Genomic DNA, 19,067 nt, shown 5'->3' with positions numbered 1-19,067 from the left:
ATATGGAACACTGTGGAGGACTTTTTTCAAAAAAAAAATTCCTCACATTTGAACATGAAATTTTTTTTTATTTCAGAACACTTTAAAAATTGAAGTTTAAGGCTTAAATATGATTATTTAGAATAAATTTTTCACTTTGAGCCCGAAATTAATCATGGAAACTATTAAAATTTTGCCAAAATTCATTTTTTTTGTAAAATACGTGTTTTTGAACAGTTTTTGATATTTTTCCATCTTGGAATCATTTTTTAAAGATACAGTTTATTCACAGCATTCATGGGCAACAAAAATATCTACAAAAGCACGCCAAAAGATTTGAAATTGGTCAAGCGGTTAAAAAGTTATTGGGTCCCAAAGACATTTTTTTTGTAAAAAGAAGAAAAAATGAATTGAATCTTTTAAAACTCATATATTACGTGACTATTGAAAAATCTGATGTTCTACAAGTTTATTTGAAATTTAATTTGTGAGAAATTCATAAAAAAGATTGGAAATCGGTTGAAAATTGAAAAAGTTATGACACTTGAAGTAAAAACACCTTTTTATTACTCAAAAATTCAACTTTGAGGCTACTGCGCCACCTCTAAATCTCAATATTTTTAGCTCAAACTCAGAGGTTTTCTCTTTTTACGTCATTTGAATCCAAAAGAGTTTACGAATTTTAGGTTTCAACAACTTTTGAAAAATAAGCCGCAGCTTATTGCGCAATTATGGGTCACTCCAGGAACAATCATTTCATAATATGAATCGTTTTTCACACAAAAATAACACTTTCATTACTTTTACTTTATATTCGGAGTTTATTTTTATTGTTTTATATAAAAATCTGCTTGTAAAATTCACTGAAGGTGGTGAAAATTACTAAAATGTTAATGAATAATGAAAACCACAATAATGGGTCAAAATTGGCTGTGTAACAATTATGGGCCAATTTGTTACCTATTATGGGTCACTCGAGAGGAACCGGTTCAACAATAATGTTTTGTCTATTTTGTCAATGAATGATCACATATTCTCGGTAGATCAACAATAGTAGAAACTAAACCTGGTCTCAAACCTCTTAACGAAGCGTGTTTTCGCGATTAGGAATATTTTATTTTTTAAATTGGGACAAAATTCAACAAAACCACCGAATAAACGCCTAAAAGTATGCAATGCCCATGTACGCAGAACTCTCAATTGCTGCACAAAAAGTGACCCATAATTGTGTGATTTTCGGTGTTCCTTGGCACAATGATGAGTCACTTAAATTTTGCCTGAAATAAGCTTTAATTAGCTGCAGTCACATTTTTTTTTTCTTTTTTTTTTTTTTTATCTGTATTAACGAGATTTTTAGCCCTAGGCTAGTTCATCTCGGGACCCACGCTTTACTTCCCTTCCGAAGGAAGAACTCACATTTTGTGAGTTTGTTGGGAGTGGGATTCGATCCCAGGTCCTCGGCGTGATAGTCAAGTGTTCTAACCATCACACCAGGTCCGCTCCACGACAGTCACATGTATTTCTACATTAAGAACGTAAATTATACCTTTGTTCTGGTGACGATACCATTTCGCACTTGAAAATCACTAAAGCTCGCTTACGAAAGCAGCACACGCACTTTCCGATATTCACAATCGAAGCGTTACTTTGACAGATGGTTTTGCGCCGAACAAAAAATTGTTGAAAATACGTATGTTTTGACGTATAAGCCCGTGTGCGATACGTATAGTGGTACAAAACAAATAAACTCATGAACGAAAAATGATAATGGCTTACAAAAGCTTGCAATTAATTAGTATTTATTTATTAAAGTGGAAAGTGACTAATAATTGTGTGTGACTCATGATTGTGCAATGAGTGTAATTAACTTTGATGTTATGTAAACTCGTCTAAGGTGGAGTATTTTATCTGTGGTATCGATCTCCGTGGGAAAATTACTTAACTAATCGATGTTATTAAAGAATTAGCATAAAATATGCAGTACCTTCTCTGCCAGCTCTAAAAAAACATACGATTTACAATTCATTATTTCTTCACAATTAAGACATTCTATCTGCTGTAAATGATTGAAATACGTAGGAAACAAACTAAAGTTGTAAGCCAACTGATAGTATGTTAAGGTTTTCTCTGTTATACAGGCCTAACGTACTCATTTGCTTAGGGTGTCCATTATGCCCCTAATCCCCCTTAACTATTTTTTTTTTAATTTTAAAGTGAAATTAGAGTCCTCCAGAAAATTTATAACCAAATCCGATGAGTTAAGCGGATTTGCTCATTGTTTGGGTATTTTTTTTAATCAAATACATTAATTATTTATCAATTCTACTCCCCCATTGATAAGTCAACGAGCACTGTGGCAAAAGAAGAAAATGAGATTTGTTCCGTTCTAGAGTATTCTTAGAATTCAGGAACACTTCGGCTTATGGCTCTTGAGTACATATTCGACGAGAAAGGCACTATCACCACTAGGTGGATTAATCTGGGTTTTTTCTCTTAATTATTAGTATGTATACATGATGCCATGTGCTCAGAAACAATCAGTAACAAACCTGATTACCAATAGCTACGACGTTGTCGAGGCTGCATGCAAAATTTAAAAAGTAAAAGGTTTATAAATTCAAATAAAAAGCAGTCAAATCTAGAAGCCAACCAATCGGGGCACACGGTAATTAATTGGATTCTTAGTCTATAATTCCAGACACGAATCAAACACTTCCTAAGGGTGTAAGTACCATAATTTATTTCTCTTCATGAATTATAACTTCTTCATAGTAAAGTAAGAAGATGCAAATTTGGTCGATTCTTTCACACTAGCGGAAAATTTGTACCTTAGACAGCGTTCATTTATTACGTAACGCTAAAATCGAAAATCCTATTTTTTTTGTATGGGCTGTAACGCTTGGTCGTACTCCCCCTCCCTCTGCAGCGTTGCGTAATTTATGGACGGCGCCCATGTTTATTTGAGGTAATGAAAAGAAATTGATCATGTTACTTTAGTGTGCCTGTTTCTTTCAGTCAATAAATACAGATGTTGATATGTTTTTATGATTACAGATATGGGCCTAGGAACGTACATGTATTATGCATACGCTGACTTCACTCGGATCACGGAAGCTACCACGGATATAATTTACGCTCTTCACGACTTGATGTGCATGTACTACGTACACTAGACCTGTGCGCCGCCGCGCCACGCCGCCGCCACCGACACTTTTTGTCTCACGCCGACGCCGACCGAGGTATCGGCGGCGTGCCATACACCGCTGTTTGTCACGCCGCCGATTTTCATTTTTCACGCCGGTGATCAGCGCACGAACAAAATTAAGTTTACATAAAGTTGAGATAAAAAAAAAATCTCACGATCACTATCATAAAAGTTTGATTACAATAACTGATTTCTCAACTCTTAGAACACACATTCACATCTCTCCAGAAGTTTTTTTCTTCCAGAAGGATTGAGTGATGCCTCCAGGAGATCCTCCTAGGATTCCTCCAGAAAATTCTACAGGGATGCCTCCAAGATGATTTTTTTTAGAAGATCTCAGGAAGACCTCGACAGAAATAACTTCAGAAATTTATTTAGAGAATTCAAAGATGCCTCCTAGAGATACATCAGAGATTCATCCAGAAGAAGATTCTTCAGGAATTCTCATAGGAGGTCCTTCAGAGATTAGTCTGAGAGTTCCTTCATGGATTCCTTCAGAAGTTCCTTCGGGAGTTCCTACAGGAGTTTCTTTGGGAACTAGTCCAGTCTCGGAGATACCTCCAGGCGATCCTTCAGAAATTCCTGGAATTTGTTCAAGAATCTCTCCTGAAATTTCTTCGGAGATTCCTCTTGGAAATACTTCGGGATGCCTTGATGCCTAGAGATTCTTTCAGGAGTTCTTTTAAGGATTGCTTTACAAGTTCCTTCCATGATCTCTCAGGGATCACCCTAATAGCTCCAGGAGGATTCAGGGATGCCTCCAGGTGTTTATTAGGAATTATTTCAGAAGTTCCCTAAGCTATTTCAACGGGAGTACGTTCATGTATCCTTCCAGAAGTCCCTTTAAAGATTCTTTTAGGAGGATTCATAAATGCCACCTGGAGGTCCATCAAGATTCCCGTGAGAAGTTTTTTCATTAGTTCCTGCAGGAGGTCTTTAGAAATTAGTCCCCCATTCCATCAGAGATTTCTCCAGGAGTTGAAGGGATGTTTCTTCAGAGACCCCTTCTGAATTTCTTCAGGGATTCCTACAGAAGTTCCTTCGGGGAATCTTATACGACGATCCAACCCAGTCAACACACGATCGTATATGATGTTGGATAGGATGCAAAAGTGGAGGCGATATACGCACACTTTACACGCGGTTAAATGGAAGCAGGTACGCATATGGCCTCCACTTTAGCATCCTATTCAACATCATATAGGACTTTGTGTTAGCTGGGAAGGATACCTCCTGGGGAATTCAGGGATTACCCCAGAAGTTAATTCAGGGATTCCTATATAAGAGTTCCTTCCAAGATTCCTTCAGGATTCCTTAGGGGATTTCACGAGAAATTCCTTTAAGAATTCTTCCAGGGATCGCTCCTGGGGTTCCTTCAGATTGTAGGTTGAGATTGAGATTTTTCCACAAAGACTCACGAATGCCTCTAGCAGTTACATCAGAGATTTCTCCAGAAGCTCAATCAGAAATTCCTAGTGGAATTGCCTTAGGGAATCTTGTAGAAGTTTCTTCATTAATTCCCTTAGGATTATAACTAGGCATATCTCCAGGATATTCTTGAGGGATCTTTCATGGAGTCTCACTAGAATTCCTCAAGGATTTCCTTCTGGAAATCTTTAGAGGAATTCTTTAGAGAATACCTCCTGTAAATCCTTCCCCCTACTCGGAAAGATCCGCTGAAAATCCTTCGAGGACTCCGCCTGCAAATCCTTTGGATATTCCTACCAGAATACTTTCGAGCATTCTCCTGGGATCCCTGCAAGGATTTCTCCTACATTTTTTTCGGGGATTCCTCCTAGACTTCCTTTAGTGGTTCCCCTAGACTTCCTTCCAGGATTCCACCTGGCCTTTTTCCTGGAATTCTTTCGGGGATTCCTCTTGGAATTCCTCCGGAGATTCTTCCTAGATTTTCTTTCGGGGTTTCCTCCTAGACTTCCTTCGTGGATTCCTCCTGCAATTCCTTTTAATATTCTCTAATATTCCGTCAAATTTCTTTGGTGATTCCTATTAGAATTTTTTCGGAGATTCCACCTGGATTCTTTATGGAGTTCCTCCAGAGATTTGTCCTGCATTTCATTTAGGGATTCCTCTTGGACTTCTTTCGGGGATTCCTCCTAGAATTCATTCTGGAATGTCTCCTGGAATTCCTTCGGGTATTCCTCCTGGATATCCTTCATGGATCCATCCTGAAATTTCTTTAGGGTTTCCTCCTGGAATTTCTTTGGTGGTTTCTCTTAGAATTCCTTCGGAGATTCCTTCTGGATTGGGTCAGGTATTCCTCATGGAATTCCGTCAGGAGCCTTTCTGAAATTCCTTTGGGGTTTTCTTCTGGAATTGCTTCATTGATTTCTCCTAGAATTCCTTCGGGGATTCCTCCTGGACTTCCTATGGGGATTCCTCTTGAAAATCCTTCGAGTATTCCGCTTGGAAATGCTTCGGAAATTCCTCCCAGATTTGCTGCAGGCGCTCCGTCTGGGATTTCTGCAGGGATTTCTCCTGTAATTTCTTCGGGTATTCCTGCTGGACTTCCTCCAGGGATTTCTCCTGGGCTTCCCTCGGGGACTTCTCCTGAAACTCCGTCAGGCATTGCTCCTGGATTTCATTCGAAGATTCCTCCTTAAAACCCTTCGGGGATTCCTCCTAGAGTTCGTTCAAGGATTTTCCTGGAATTCTTACGGGAATTCCTCCGGAACTTTCTTCGAGGATTCCTTCTGAAATTTCTTCGGGGATTCCTCCTGAAATTTCTACGAGAATTACTCTTTGAATTTTTTCGGGGATTCTTCCTGGAATTCTTTCGGGTTCTCCTCTTGGAATTCCTGCGGGAACTCCTCCTAGAATTATATCAGGGGTTTCTCATGGAATTCCTATGAGGGTTCCTACGAGTATTCCACCTGGATATATTTCGATGATTCCTCCTAAAAATACTTTGAGGATTTCTTCTCCCCCTGGACTTCCTTCATCAAATCCTTCTGGGATTTTTCGGGAATTCCTCTTGATATTCCGTCGTGGACACCTCCCTGAATTCCTCCGGGATTTCCTTCTGGAATTCCTTTGGTGATTCCTCTTTGATTTCCTTCGGAGATTCTTCCTGAAATTCCTTCAAAAATTCCTCATGGAATTACTCCAGGATTCCTCCTGGAATTCTTTCGGTATTTCCTTCTTTAATTTCTTCGGTGGTTTCTCCTAGAATTCCTTCGGAAATTTTTCCTAGTATTCGAAGATTCTTCCTTCTTGAATGTCTTTGGAGATTCCTCCTGGACTTCCTATGGGGATTCTACTTAGAATTCCTCCGGGGTTCCACTTTGAAGAATCCGCTTCTCCGAAGATTCCTCCCGGAATTCCTTCGGAGGTGCTCTCTCGGATTCCTGCAATGATTTCTCCTGTAATTTCTTCGGGGATTCTTTCTAGACTTCCATCGAGGGTTCCTCCTAAAATTCATTGCAAGGTTTCCTCCTGGAATTCCTCCTGGAATTCCTCCGGTGATTCTTCCTAGAATTCTTTCGAGAAGTTCTACTGAAATTCTATCGGGGATTTCTCTTGGAATTTCTTTGGAGATTCCTCCTAAAGTAATTTCGGGGATTCCTCTTAAAATTCTTTCAAGGGTTTCTCTTGAGGGGTTCTTCCTACGAGGATTCTTCTTAAAATTGCTTAAGAATTCCCTCTTGGGATTCCTTTGCTGATTCCTCTTTGAATTTCTTCGGAGATTCCTCCTAGATTTTTTTCGGGGATCCTTCACGGATTTCCTCCGGGGATTGTCCCTAAAATTCCTTCGGAATTTCCTGCTGGAATACCTTATTGGCTTCCTTCTGGAATTCCTTTGAGGTTTCCCCATGGAATTCATTCGGAAATTCCTCTTAGTATTCTCTCAGAAATTTCTCCTGGAATTCCTTCTCGCTATTTTTCGTTGATTCCTCCTAGGAATCCGTTGGGGATTCCTCTCGAATTTCTTTTTAAATTCTCGCTGGGATTCCGTAGGCGATTACTCTTGGAATTTCTTTGGAAATTCCTGCTGTAATTCCCTTGGGATTCCAGCTTGAATTAATTTGGGGAATCTTCCTGGATTTTCTTCTGAAGTCCCTGGAATACTTCAATCAGGGATTTGTTCAGAATTTTCTGCAGGAATCTCTAAAAGAGATTCTTGAACCGCCAGAGATTCCTGCAGAAGTTTCTTCAGGGCTTCAAACAGCAGTTTCTGCAGAGATTAGTTCAGAATTTTATACATGGATTGCTTCAGGAGTTTCTTTCAGACTCCTCCGAGGATTCCATGTGAGATTTCTCCCTGAAATCATTAGGAGATTCCTTAGTGTAAATAGTGTGACCTTATTATCAAGTTTGATTGCTTCTGAAGGTTCTGAGACAACCAAACAAAAAACTGTAGCAAAAAATATATTTTATTGCTCTTCATTTGCATTGGAGTAATGCAATATGCACTACATTCAGGATACCGGTAATGTATCAATATTCCTTTCTAATTATAAATATTTGTTATCCCTAACCTCGAAACAGCCGCGAGTACTTCGGCTCCCCAAACTATTAGTATTCTGGCTGTTGACAATTTGAAAAATGTAAACAACGTAACAAAAAACTGTATAAATCATTTCGGCTCTGTTATGTCCATGTGGCGCCCGAGCCATCCAAATAAACGAATAAGTAAAAAAAAGTGTCTCTGTAGGTCTAATGGCAGTGATGGACCCGTACAGAAATAAAAAAAAGGTATTCATTCTAACGTAACAGTTAATGTCATCAATAAAGGTCATGTTCTTTGCTTTGCCTAATATGGTCAAATTTTGGTCACGCCGAATCACGCCGCCGCCGCCGCCGAAAGCTGCCACCGGCGTGACGCCGATGACGCCGCCGCCGTCGGCCAAAAATGGCCCTCACAGGTCTAACGTACACAACTACAAATACTTAAAAACTACATCTAAGTTTTTGGAATTAGTGCAGCAGTATTTCCTGAAAATCATTCCGGCGACGTTGAAGCCCGCATACAAGGTCGGAAATTATAGTTATATTGTAAATTTATAACATTCATTCTTGCTTACAGATAGTTTCTGTAGTTTAGGGAAAATTTTACCCATTATACTAACCATGGAAAATAAACTCGTCGCATGTCACCCTAAAATTGACAAAACTCATGTCAAAATAAATTTCATATGTCGAAAACATCACAATAGCATAAATCAATAGGCAAGACGTGTGAAAATTTGGAGAAATTTTGAGTTTTCAGAATTGATTGCTAAGTGGATCTTTTTTTCTGTCATATCCATTTTCTATGCAACTTTCCCAATCTTATCAGAAATAACTTTATTCCTCAAAAACATAATACACTGAAGTTTTTTTTACGACGATAATGTTCCCGCGTAAAAAAAACGCGTTATTTAAAAAAAAACGTTGTTGCGGCCTTTTCAATTGTTGGTCTTGATATGTCATATTTTAGTTTCTTTTAATTTTATGCCTATTAGTTGGAATGTTAAGCATTGATGTCGCATGTGATCAAAACTTGTTCAAAAATCAATGTTCAACAAAAAAAAAACAGTTCTATGAAAAAAAAATATTTAACCTGTAATGATAATTGATGTCACGATCCAGTCACAGTCCATGGCTCAATTTAGCGAATTTAGCTGTGCCGCGTGCAAATCTTCTTCTTTTTCAGCTTTGACTTGGCAGCGTGACAGTGCGACGACCGGCTTTACATAAAAAAAAAAAAACAAAATATAAAACGGCTGTCTATTTTTGGCTCTTGCGAGACGCGGAAAATTGGTCCTCATGTTTTATTTTCGTGGTTTTCTTTTCGGCTTTTCACAGTTTGTTGTCAATTCGGTAGCCTCACACCCAGCCCAAGGTATTTCACCGAGAAGCAAATCTCACATTCGCACATTGGTGTTTTCGATGGATGGTTATTATTACGGCTGACTTCTGCAACTGTCGCGTCACAGAGAACATGCGTAGGTTCAAGCAAGTGACTCTAGAGTTCGAGCTCTCCGCTGTTTTATCTCGCAGCTCGTTCTGTCTCTTTAGTGTCGTATGCAGTTCTAATTTTGAACCAGATTTTATTGCACTAAAGTGTTTTTTATTTGAAAAATGTGCAAGCAAATTGCAAATGCTATGTTCCAGAATGAAAAGCCGAGAAACCGTCACGAGGAATAATGGGATGACGATTGGAAGTTGGACTGTGTTGCGCACGTGCTTAAGTGTATGCAATCTCGTTAATATACCTATTAGATATGGTTGGCATATGGATGTAAATTTCTAAAAGAACAAGAAGAATTTGATTCAGTTTCAAGTTTCAACTTAGCTCTATCTTTGCTTTCGCTTTGCTTGCGCTTTGCTTTCGCTTTGCTTTCGCTTTGCTTTCGCTTTGCTTTCGCTTTGCTTTCGCTTTGCTTTCGCTTTGCTTTCGCTTTGCTTTCGCTTTGCTTTCGCTTTGCTTTCGCTTTGCTTTCGCTTTGCTTTCGCTTTGCTTTCGCTTTGCTTTCGCTTTGCTTTCGCTTTGCTTTCGCTTTGCTTTCGCTTTGCTTTCGCTTTGCTTTCGCTTTGCTTTCGCTTTGCTTTCGCTTTGCTTTCGCTTTGCTTTCGCTTTGCTTTCGCTTTGCTTTCGCTTTGCTTTCGCTTTGCTTTCGCTTTGCTTTCGCTTTGCTTTCGCTTTGCTTTCGCTTTGCTTTCGCTTTGCTTTCGCTTTGCTTTCGCTTTGCTTTCGCTTTGCTTTCGCTTTGCTTTCGCTTTGCTTTCGCTTTGCTTTCGCTTTGCTTTCGCTTTGCTTTCGCTTTGCTTTCGCTTTGCTTTCGCTTTGCTTTCGCTTTGCTTTCGCTTTGCTTTCGCTTTGCTTTCGCTTTGCTTTCGCTTTGCTTTCGCTTTGCTTTCGCTTTGCTTTCGCTTTGCTTTCGCTTTGCTTTCACTTTGCTTTCGCTTTGCTTAGCAAAGCGAGTCCCCAAGGCTTGAAATAAACATTTTACGAGCGTCCAAATACTAACGTCAATGCTTTTATCTTTGCAGTTCTTCACCGAGCAATTAAAAAGAGCATCTGATTTCCAAGAAATTCAATTAGTAAATAAAATCTCCTGTGATGTTTACTCCTCACCACGAGCCAGCTGCACTGTGAAGCCCCGTAGTAAACAGCAAAACCATACGCCAATCCAAACAGAACATCGCTCGATCTTCAAAACAGTGTGATCACCTAATTTTAATGATTATTCTTCTTCACTCCCATTCACTCCCCTTCATCATCGCATACAGCTAGCTCGTCATGGTGCGTTCTGTTCTTCTGGGATGACTTCTGGACCGCGTCGCTGTTGTCTGGCTTAGCCGCGCGGTTAATATCAGAATAAAATCAGTGCACTCCGTTATTCAAAAATCTTGACTAACCCGAGTCGAGGAGCGCAAGTCACAGTTGGGTGGTAGGGGGCGGCTGAAGGCGCGACACAAGTTGCGACGAAGGTTATAAATCATTGGCTGATTTCGCTTCTGATGCGGGATCAGGGATTCCTCAGAAAACCCGGCGGTTAACGACGTTCGCTGTCTCCTTTGCGCGTTGGACTGTTTCAGTGCAGCTGGGGAAGATCTACAGAATAGGAATAATGGTCAGTGCCTCAGCGCAAATGATTTAAATTTTCTCTGATTTGAATTTGCATGGATAAAGTGTTTCGTTGTTGCTCAATTCGTTTGATCGTCAATGAATAGAATTGAATATTGAGCCTTTTGTAGTCCAGTGAGAGTGGAAGTAAAGAATAACCAGAATGCCAAACAACATCTGAAGCTTTTAATGAATAAAGTTTATGCCGATGTTTTGAACTTTAGAGGTAATCATACCATCTACCAGAGTTGCGGCAATACACGTGAGCTGGGAACAGCTTTTATAGTGATGGGCGACATGCAGAGGCGCGTGATCGGTTGGTGGCCGATCGACGAAAGAATGTGCAGGTTGAGGATCAAGGGCCGATTCTTCAACTTCAGCATAATAAACGTGCACAGCCCACACTCCGGAAGTACTGATGATGACAAGGACGCATTTTACGCGCAGCTCGAACGCGAGTACAACCGCTGCCCAAACCACGACGTCAAGATCATCATAGAAGATCTAAACGCTCAGGTAGGCCAGGAGGAGGAATTCATACCGACGATTGGAAAGTTCAGCGCCCACCAGCTGACGAACGAAAATGGCCTACGCCTCATCGACTTCGCCGCCTCCAAGAACATTGCCATTCGTAGCACCTTCTTCCAGCACAGCCTCCCGTATCGTTACACATGGAGATCACCACAACAAACGGAATTGCAAATCGACCACGTTATGATTGATGGGCGACACTTCTCCGACATTATCGACGTCAGGACCTATCGTGGCGCTAACATCGTCTCTGATCACTACCTGATGATAGTTGAACTGCACCCAAAACTCTCCGTTATTAACAATGTACAGTACCGGCATCCGCCTGGTACGATCTAGAGCGACTGAAGCAACCGGATGTCGCCACCGCATACGCACAGAATCTTGAGGCAGCGTTGCCGGACGAGGGTGTGCTCGATGTGGCACCGGCACCTTTTAGAGGACTGCTGGAGTACAGTCAAAGCAGCCATCACCAACGCAGCAGAGAGCACCATCGGGTACGTGGAATGGAGTCGACGAAACGATTGGTTCGACGAGAAGTGTAGAGCGGTTCTGGATGAGAAGGACGCAGCGCGGGCGGTAATGCTGCAGCATGGAACCCGATAGAATGCGGAGCGATACAGACAGAAACTGAAACAGCAGACCCGTCTCTTCCGGGAAAAAAGCGCCGCATGGAAGAAGCAGAGTGTGAAGAAATGGAATTGCTGTGCCGTTCACAAGAAACACGTAAGTTCTACCAGAATCTCAACGCATCCCGCAAAGGCTACGTGCCGCAAGCCGAAATCTGCAGGAATAAAGACGGGAGCTTCCTGGCGGACAAACGTGAGGTGATCGAAAAGGGGAAGCAGTACTTCGACGAGCACCTGAATGGCGAAAAGAATGTAGGCACGGAGGACCAAGGCAGCGGAGGAAATGGCTATGTTGGTGCAGCAGAGGACGGGAACGAGCCAAGTCCCACGCTGAGGGAAGTTAAGGATGCCATCCACCAGCTCAAAAACAACAAAGCGACTGGTAATGACGGTACCGCAACAGAACTCATCAAGATGGGCCCGGAAAAGTTGGCCACCTGTCTGCACCAGTTAGTAGTCAGGATCTGGAAAACCGAACAGCTACCGGAGGAGTGGAAGGAAGGGATAATCTGTTTCATCCATAAGAAAGGCGGCAAGGTAATGTGTGAGAACTTTCGAGCGATCACCATTTTAAATGCCGCCTACAAAATGCTGTACCAGATCATCTTCCGTCGTCTTCCACCTAAAGTGAATGAGTTCGTGGGAAGTTACCAAGCCGGTTTCATTGACGGACGGTCGACAACGGACCAGATCTTCACCGTACGGCAATTCCTCCAAAAATGCCGTGAATGCCAGGTCCCAACGCACCACCTGTTCATTGACTTCAAGGCAGCATACGACAGTATCGATCGTAAAGAGCTATGGAAAATCATGGACGAGAACAGCTTTCCTGGGAAGCTTAGCAGACTGATAAGAGCAACGATGGACGGTGTGCAGAACAGCGTAAGGATTTCTGGTGAACTATCCAGTTCATTAGAATCTCGACAGGGACTACGACAAGGTGATGGACTTTCCTGCCTACTATTCAACATCGCCCTGGGTGGTGTTATGCACTGGCTTAACAGCCGGGGTACGATATTCATGAAATCCGGCCAATTTGTCTGTTTTGCGTACGACATGAATATTATTGCTAGAACATTTGGATCGGTGGCAGAACTGTACACCCGCCTGACACGTGAAGCAGCAAAGGTCGGACTGGTGGTGAATGCGGCTAAGACAAAGTACATGCTGGTAGGTGGGACTGAGCGCGATAGGACAAGCCTTGCCAGCAATGCTACGATAGACGGGGATGTTTTCGAGGTGGTAGAAGAATTCGTCTACCTCGGTTCTTTGCTAACGGCTGACAATAACGTGAGCCATGAAATACGAAGGAGCATCATCAGAGGAAGTCGTGCCTACTACGGGCTCCAGAAGAACCTTCGGTCAAAAAAGATTCACTCCCGCACAAAATGTACCATGTACAAGACGCTAATAAGAACGGTGGTTCTTTACGGACACGAGACATGGACGGTACTCGAAGAGGACCTGCGAGCACTCGGAGTTTTCGAGCGATGCGTGCTAAAAACGATCTTCGGCGGTGTTCAGGAGAACGGTGTTTGGCGAAGAAGGATGAACCACGAGCTCGCTGCACTCTACGACGAACCAAACATCCTAAAGGGGCTAAAGCTGGACGAATATGGTGGACAGGGCATGTTACAAGAATGCCGGACAACAACTCTGCAAAGTTAGTGTTTGCTAACCATCCGATGGTACAAGAAGGCGTGGAGCGCAGAGAGCACGATGGGCGGACCAGGTGGAGCGTAATCTGGCGAGCGTTGGGCGTGACCGACGTTAGAGAGCTGCAGCTGCAAATCAGTATGATTTCGTGATGTATTCGTTCAATACATGGCCTACTTGCCTAATTTTCACCTTCTATAAAAAAATTTCACACTTGTTCGCTACCTAGCGAATTCTATCATATCTATCATTTCATTATCCACTTTGATCTCTACTCCCTTATACTTATGAGTAGAAAGAGACCGAGTTTTATGACGAAACCGCTAAATTTGATGCGAATTTGCATTCCAAATGCGTTTTTGTATTGTTCATTTAAAATGGGCTCAATCGAGTTTTTGACCTTACGGAGCCGAAATTCATTATTTTGCGGTTTTGGTTACCAACTGATTTGGACATACTAATATTAGTTTAGGCGGTCCACGGTAGTCAAAACTGCTCAAGAATAGTGAAACACACATAATGTAATGGTTAAAAGGATGGAAGTTGGAAAAAGCGCTCCGTAGAATGCAATGCGGGAGGTATTTGTTAGTTTTTGAATAAATTGAAAGTACGATACTTAAGTGACTACCACCAATCTGGTCGCAAACGGTCGCAGCTAAACTCGCCAGTAAATCATTGTTTAAGATTATAGGGAAGTTTTATAGAAGAACGTCCGAAGGGGTCGGAAGGGGAAACATTTTTTTCGGCTGGTTGAAAATTTTCAGTTTTTCATACTTTGTTGAAAAAGCATCTAATTCAGTCACACTTATTCAAATAAAATGATAAAGAATGGCATCCTAATTTGTGATAAACATCGATTTCAACTATGTAAGAATCGAACACAACCAAATACATGTCGAATGGATGAGGCTTTTTATTAGAGTGATAAATGCATAGGACTGAAACTAGAAAAAAATCAAATGAAATATCTACTCAAGAACATCTACTTTCATGAGTTCTGCGGAAAAGTTTCGGCATACATTTGATAAAAGTAATGATTGTCCCTAGTTATTAAAGCATTAAACTTGATGTTTCCGCAATGATATCACAGTTTCATTGAGATCAAATTTTTGGATTAATGGACCTATGGCGGAACCACTGTGCCCCCCTCAAAATCTACTGTAACACCCCTGAGACCCTTCGAAACCTCCGAAAACGCCTGTGTAAGGCCTCTGAATCCAGTCAAAAATCCTCTGAAGTTTCCTAAAACGCCTCGAATCCCCCCTAAAACCCCCTCGCACACCATGTAACGCACCTGAGACCCTTAGAAACCACCGCAAATGTCTTCGTAGCGCCTCTGAAACACGCCAAAAATCATCTGAAGTTGTCTGAAATGTCTTCGAAATCCCCCTAAAACCCCGTCGGAACTCATTTAACACACATGAGACCCTCAGAAACCCCCAAAAACGCCTGAATGAGTAACGCCTCTGAAACTCGCCAAAAATCCTCTGAAGCTTTCTGAAATGTACTCAAAATCCCCTTAAAACCCCATCGGATCCATGAGGCCATTCGAAACTCTCCGACAATACCAGTTGCAATCTAACATAAGAAAAAATGATAAGCTATCACTGGTCGAACTTTACTGAAAATCACATATGTATATTGTAACATGGCGCCCAACTAAAAAACCCCGTGTATGCAAATGAAAGCTAGTTGGATGGATTATAACTACAGTTTTAAAGCCATTATATTTTTGTGGATAGAGCTCGTTCATAAAAGTAAAGTTTAGTTGAGATAAGATTTATTCGTTACAAAATCTGGAGAGCAGTTTGGCTTTCGGGTAACATAAATCTGGTTTTGAGTTAAGGTGTGTTTTGGGGACTTGTTAGTCCTGTTCACCGCTACGTTTCGGGAAAGCATTGTGGCTTTCGGGTGCACAACTCGTTTTGGTTTTGTTTTGAGTTTAGGTTAAGTTATTTATCTTTATCGTAATGTTAAGTATATGGCCTTAACACTATTGTTATGAAGGTTACGAAGCATATGGGAGCTGAATTTTTCGTGAATCGGTGAACGATTTACGAAAAATTCTTGCTCAAACGTTGGATTGTGTTACCGGCAGGGATAGGGTGCGACTCAAAACTCTTTGCGTGCCGCACACTATGCTACGAGACAGCACAACAAACTAGAAGGAGACGAGTACGCGCAATCGGTTGTGTGTTGCTCGCTTACTTTGCCGTGCGCTGGAGCTCTCCTGTCTCTCACGCTCTGTCGTATGCACTCTCTCGGTGCTTGTCTCCGTGCTTTGCACTTGGCTTGATACTACGCATGATTGGAAAAAAAAATCGAATCAAACGATCCAGCACTTGTCAGCCCTTGACAAGCTTAACAACTTTGCCGAAAACATAAACTCTTCAATTAATTTATTATTGATTTTTTTTCTGTTTGGAGACAAGCACAGTCCCAAGCACCGTGCATTACTCGCTGCGCCGTAGAGCTAGTGCTGCGATTGTCTCTCGCACAATTACGAAAGCTCTCACTCATACGTCTCTTGTCTCTCGGCAAAACGGGAGACGAGCACTTGCGATTGTGTGAAACACAAGCTTTTTTCGCACCGCACGGTGCATGCCGCCAATCCCTGGTTACGGGTATAAATCTAGATTGAGTTTAAATAAGGGCGAAAGTAACATGAGAGAGTTCTCTTCATCGACTCTCTCTTCTTCAAATTAAAGTGACAAGATGCAAGTATTGTTGAACTTTTTGGTCATAAATCGCTAGGTTGCGATGCAATCTAGCGTCTAAGTGTAAAAAAGTTCGATTATATTTGCATCTTGTCACTTTAATTTGCAGAAGAGAGAGTCGATGAAGAGAACTCTCTCATGTTACTTTCGCCCTTATTTAAACTCAATCTAGAAATATTTGTTACTATTATTAGACAGAATAATTGTTTAATGTGTTAAAAGCTTATTGTTTGTGCATTATTTGTGACGTATGTTTTATTTTACCTTGTACTGTACATATTCCCATAATTTTAATGCACATTTTTAGGGTTCTAAAAAAAAGGCCCATGAGATGCAATCGTACTTTGATTGCCAACTTTCAGGCCATTTCTGGCAGCGGTCAAGTACTAGAGATGTAAACCTTTCCCTGTCACGGACTTCAAGTTGTTGATCTCTAGTATCAAACCCCAAAACGGGATGCCCGATTAGGATTAGTTTTCCTAGACAAAACCAAGCTATGAACACAGTAATAACTACTGTGAACTAAAGGGCATACTGCCAAATAAAATACAATTCCAGGATGACTGATGGACCCAAACCAATAAATGGAACCTCGTCATCCTGTGATCGGAAGAAGTTATCCATCTGGATAACAGGGCACATTCATGTTATGTGTTGTCTTGTGTCAATTTGTGATGTCTGTATATTGAGCATTCATAAGGTTCTGTGTTCCGTGAAGTGTTAATACTTTGGAATAATTAATTTATTTTATTTTTGTAACATGGCCCACGTTGGGCCATTGCATTTGTAGGGTTCCATCTAGGGTTCCATGTTGTGTTTTGTAACATGGCTGAGCCCGGCTAGCTCAGTCGGTAGAGCATGAGACTCTTAATCTCAGGGTCGTGGGTTCGGGCCCCACGTTGGGCGCCATGTTACAAAAATAAAAGAAATTAATTATTAGGGTAACGGTTGAATTTTGGACCCCTAGAAGACATTGGTTTGAATTTAATTCAAAATTTAACAGATTCAGAGGGTATTTACTCATAATGATGATGTTAGTCTGTTCGTAAAAGCCTCTACTGTCCGTTAAAAATATCCACAAGGTCATTTCTGACAGAAAATTTGATGAAAATAACCTATTTTTGAAGCATCAGTTTTCACTGTTTTGGACACCCCAATATATTTTGGACCCTCTTCAGTATATATTTTGGACACCCGGTGTTTAAACTCGTTTGAAACTATTTTGAAAGAATTTGTCACTTGAATATGCTGGATCACATCCTAATCACTTGATTGACAAAGGCTGATTAGACGAACTTTGCAAATTTAATGCGCTAGAATGATAAACGTTTTTGTTTACATCTGCAAGTTTCCTCAGCACCCGCAATCTCTTTTTGTAAACATGATGCGAAACCCGCATGGATGACGAGATTGGCAAAAAATAATTTCAAGGCAAATAAGGATGTTTCCAGTGAGGAAATGATTGCTGCCCGTGCAGAGCGATCTTATTTAGCGAATGATTCTAAAAATTTCCGTCATCTCATCATTAAACCTGTGTAAGTTGTGACAATAGAACACAGGGGCTCCAAAATATATGGGGGTCCAAATTATATTGGTTACCCTATACAGTATTAACATATCACGATACACATAGAACCTTACAAACGCACAAATTAGGAACATCACAAATTGACGCAGCACAACACATAACATAAATGTGCCCTGTTATCCAGATGGATAACTCCTTCCGATCACAGGATGACGATGTTTCATTTATTGGTTTGGGTCCATCAGTCATCCTGGAATTGTATTTTGTATGGCATTTGGCGTTTTAGTTTGCAGCACCTATTGCTGCTTTCATAGTTAAGTTTTGTCTAGGAAAACTAATCCTAATCGGGCATCCCGTTTCGGGATTCGATACTTGAGATCAACAACCTGAAGTCCGTGGCAGGGAAAGGTTTACATCTCTAGTACTTGACCGCTGCCAGAAATGACCTGAAAGTTGGCAATCAAAGTAGGATTGCATCTCGTGGGCCTTTTTTCCAGAACCCTATAAATGTGCATTTAAATTATGGGAATATGTACAAAGTTAAATAAAACATACATCACAAAGAACGCACAAATAATAAACTTTTAACACATTAAACAATTATTCTGTTGATGATTAACCTGGGCTTGTTAGAGGAATATCTGTAAATAAAAAGAAAATCGCGTTAAGTAGGGTAACCAATATAATTTGGACCCCCATATATTTTGGACCCCCTGGGTCGTATTATCACAACTTACACAGGTTTAATGATACGATGACGGAAATTTTTAGAATCATTCGCTAAATATAATTGCCCTGCACGGGCAGCAATCATTTCCTTATTGGAAATATCCTTATTTGCCTTGAAATTAATTTTTGCCAATCTCGTCATCCGTGCGAGTGTCGTTCATGTTTACAACAAGAGATTGCAGTGTTGAGGAAACTTGCAGATGTAAACAAAAATGTTTATCATTCTAGCGCATTAAATTCGCAATGTTCGTCTAATCAGCCTTTGTCAATCAAGTTATTAGGATGTGATCCAGCATATTCAAGCGGCAAAATGCTCCAAAATAGTTTCAAACGAGTTTGAACACCGGGTGTCCAAAATATATACTGAGGAGGGTCCAAAATATATTGGGGTGTCCAAAACAGTGAAAACTGATGCTTCAAAAATCAGTTATTTTCATCAAATTTTCAGCCAGAAATGAATTTGTGGGTATTTTTAACGGACAGTGGAGGCTTTTGCGAATATACTAACATCATTATTATGTGT

At 40.9% G+C, this 19,067-nt stretch overlaps 1 protein-coding gene and 1 non-coding gene across 2 annotated transcripts in view; one reads left to right on the top strand and one right to left on the bottom strand.

Annotated features, from left to right (window-relative positions):
• The window catches only part of LOC134291892 (tyrosine-protein kinase receptor-like), a 117,649-nt gene that overhangs the window by 84,739 nt on the left and 13,843 nt on the right, over nucleotides 1-19,067 (bottom strand). The window lies entirely within an intron of this gene.
• Nucleotides 17,121-17,193, top strand: Trnak-cuu (transfer RNA lysine (anticodon CUU)). The gene has a single exon. It is a non-coding gene; the product is annotated as a tRNA-Lys (tRNA).

This window comes from Aedes albopictus, chromosome 3 (assembly GCF_035046485.1).
Source record: "Aedes albopictus strain Foshan chromosome 3, AalbF5, whole genome shotgun sequence".
Taxonomy (NCBI): domain Eukaryota; kingdom Metazoa; phylum Arthropoda; class Insecta; order Diptera; family Culicidae; genus Aedes; species Aedes albopictus.
Note: the sequence above shows the minus strand (reverse complement) of the source record. Positions and strands in the feature narration are given on the sequence as shown.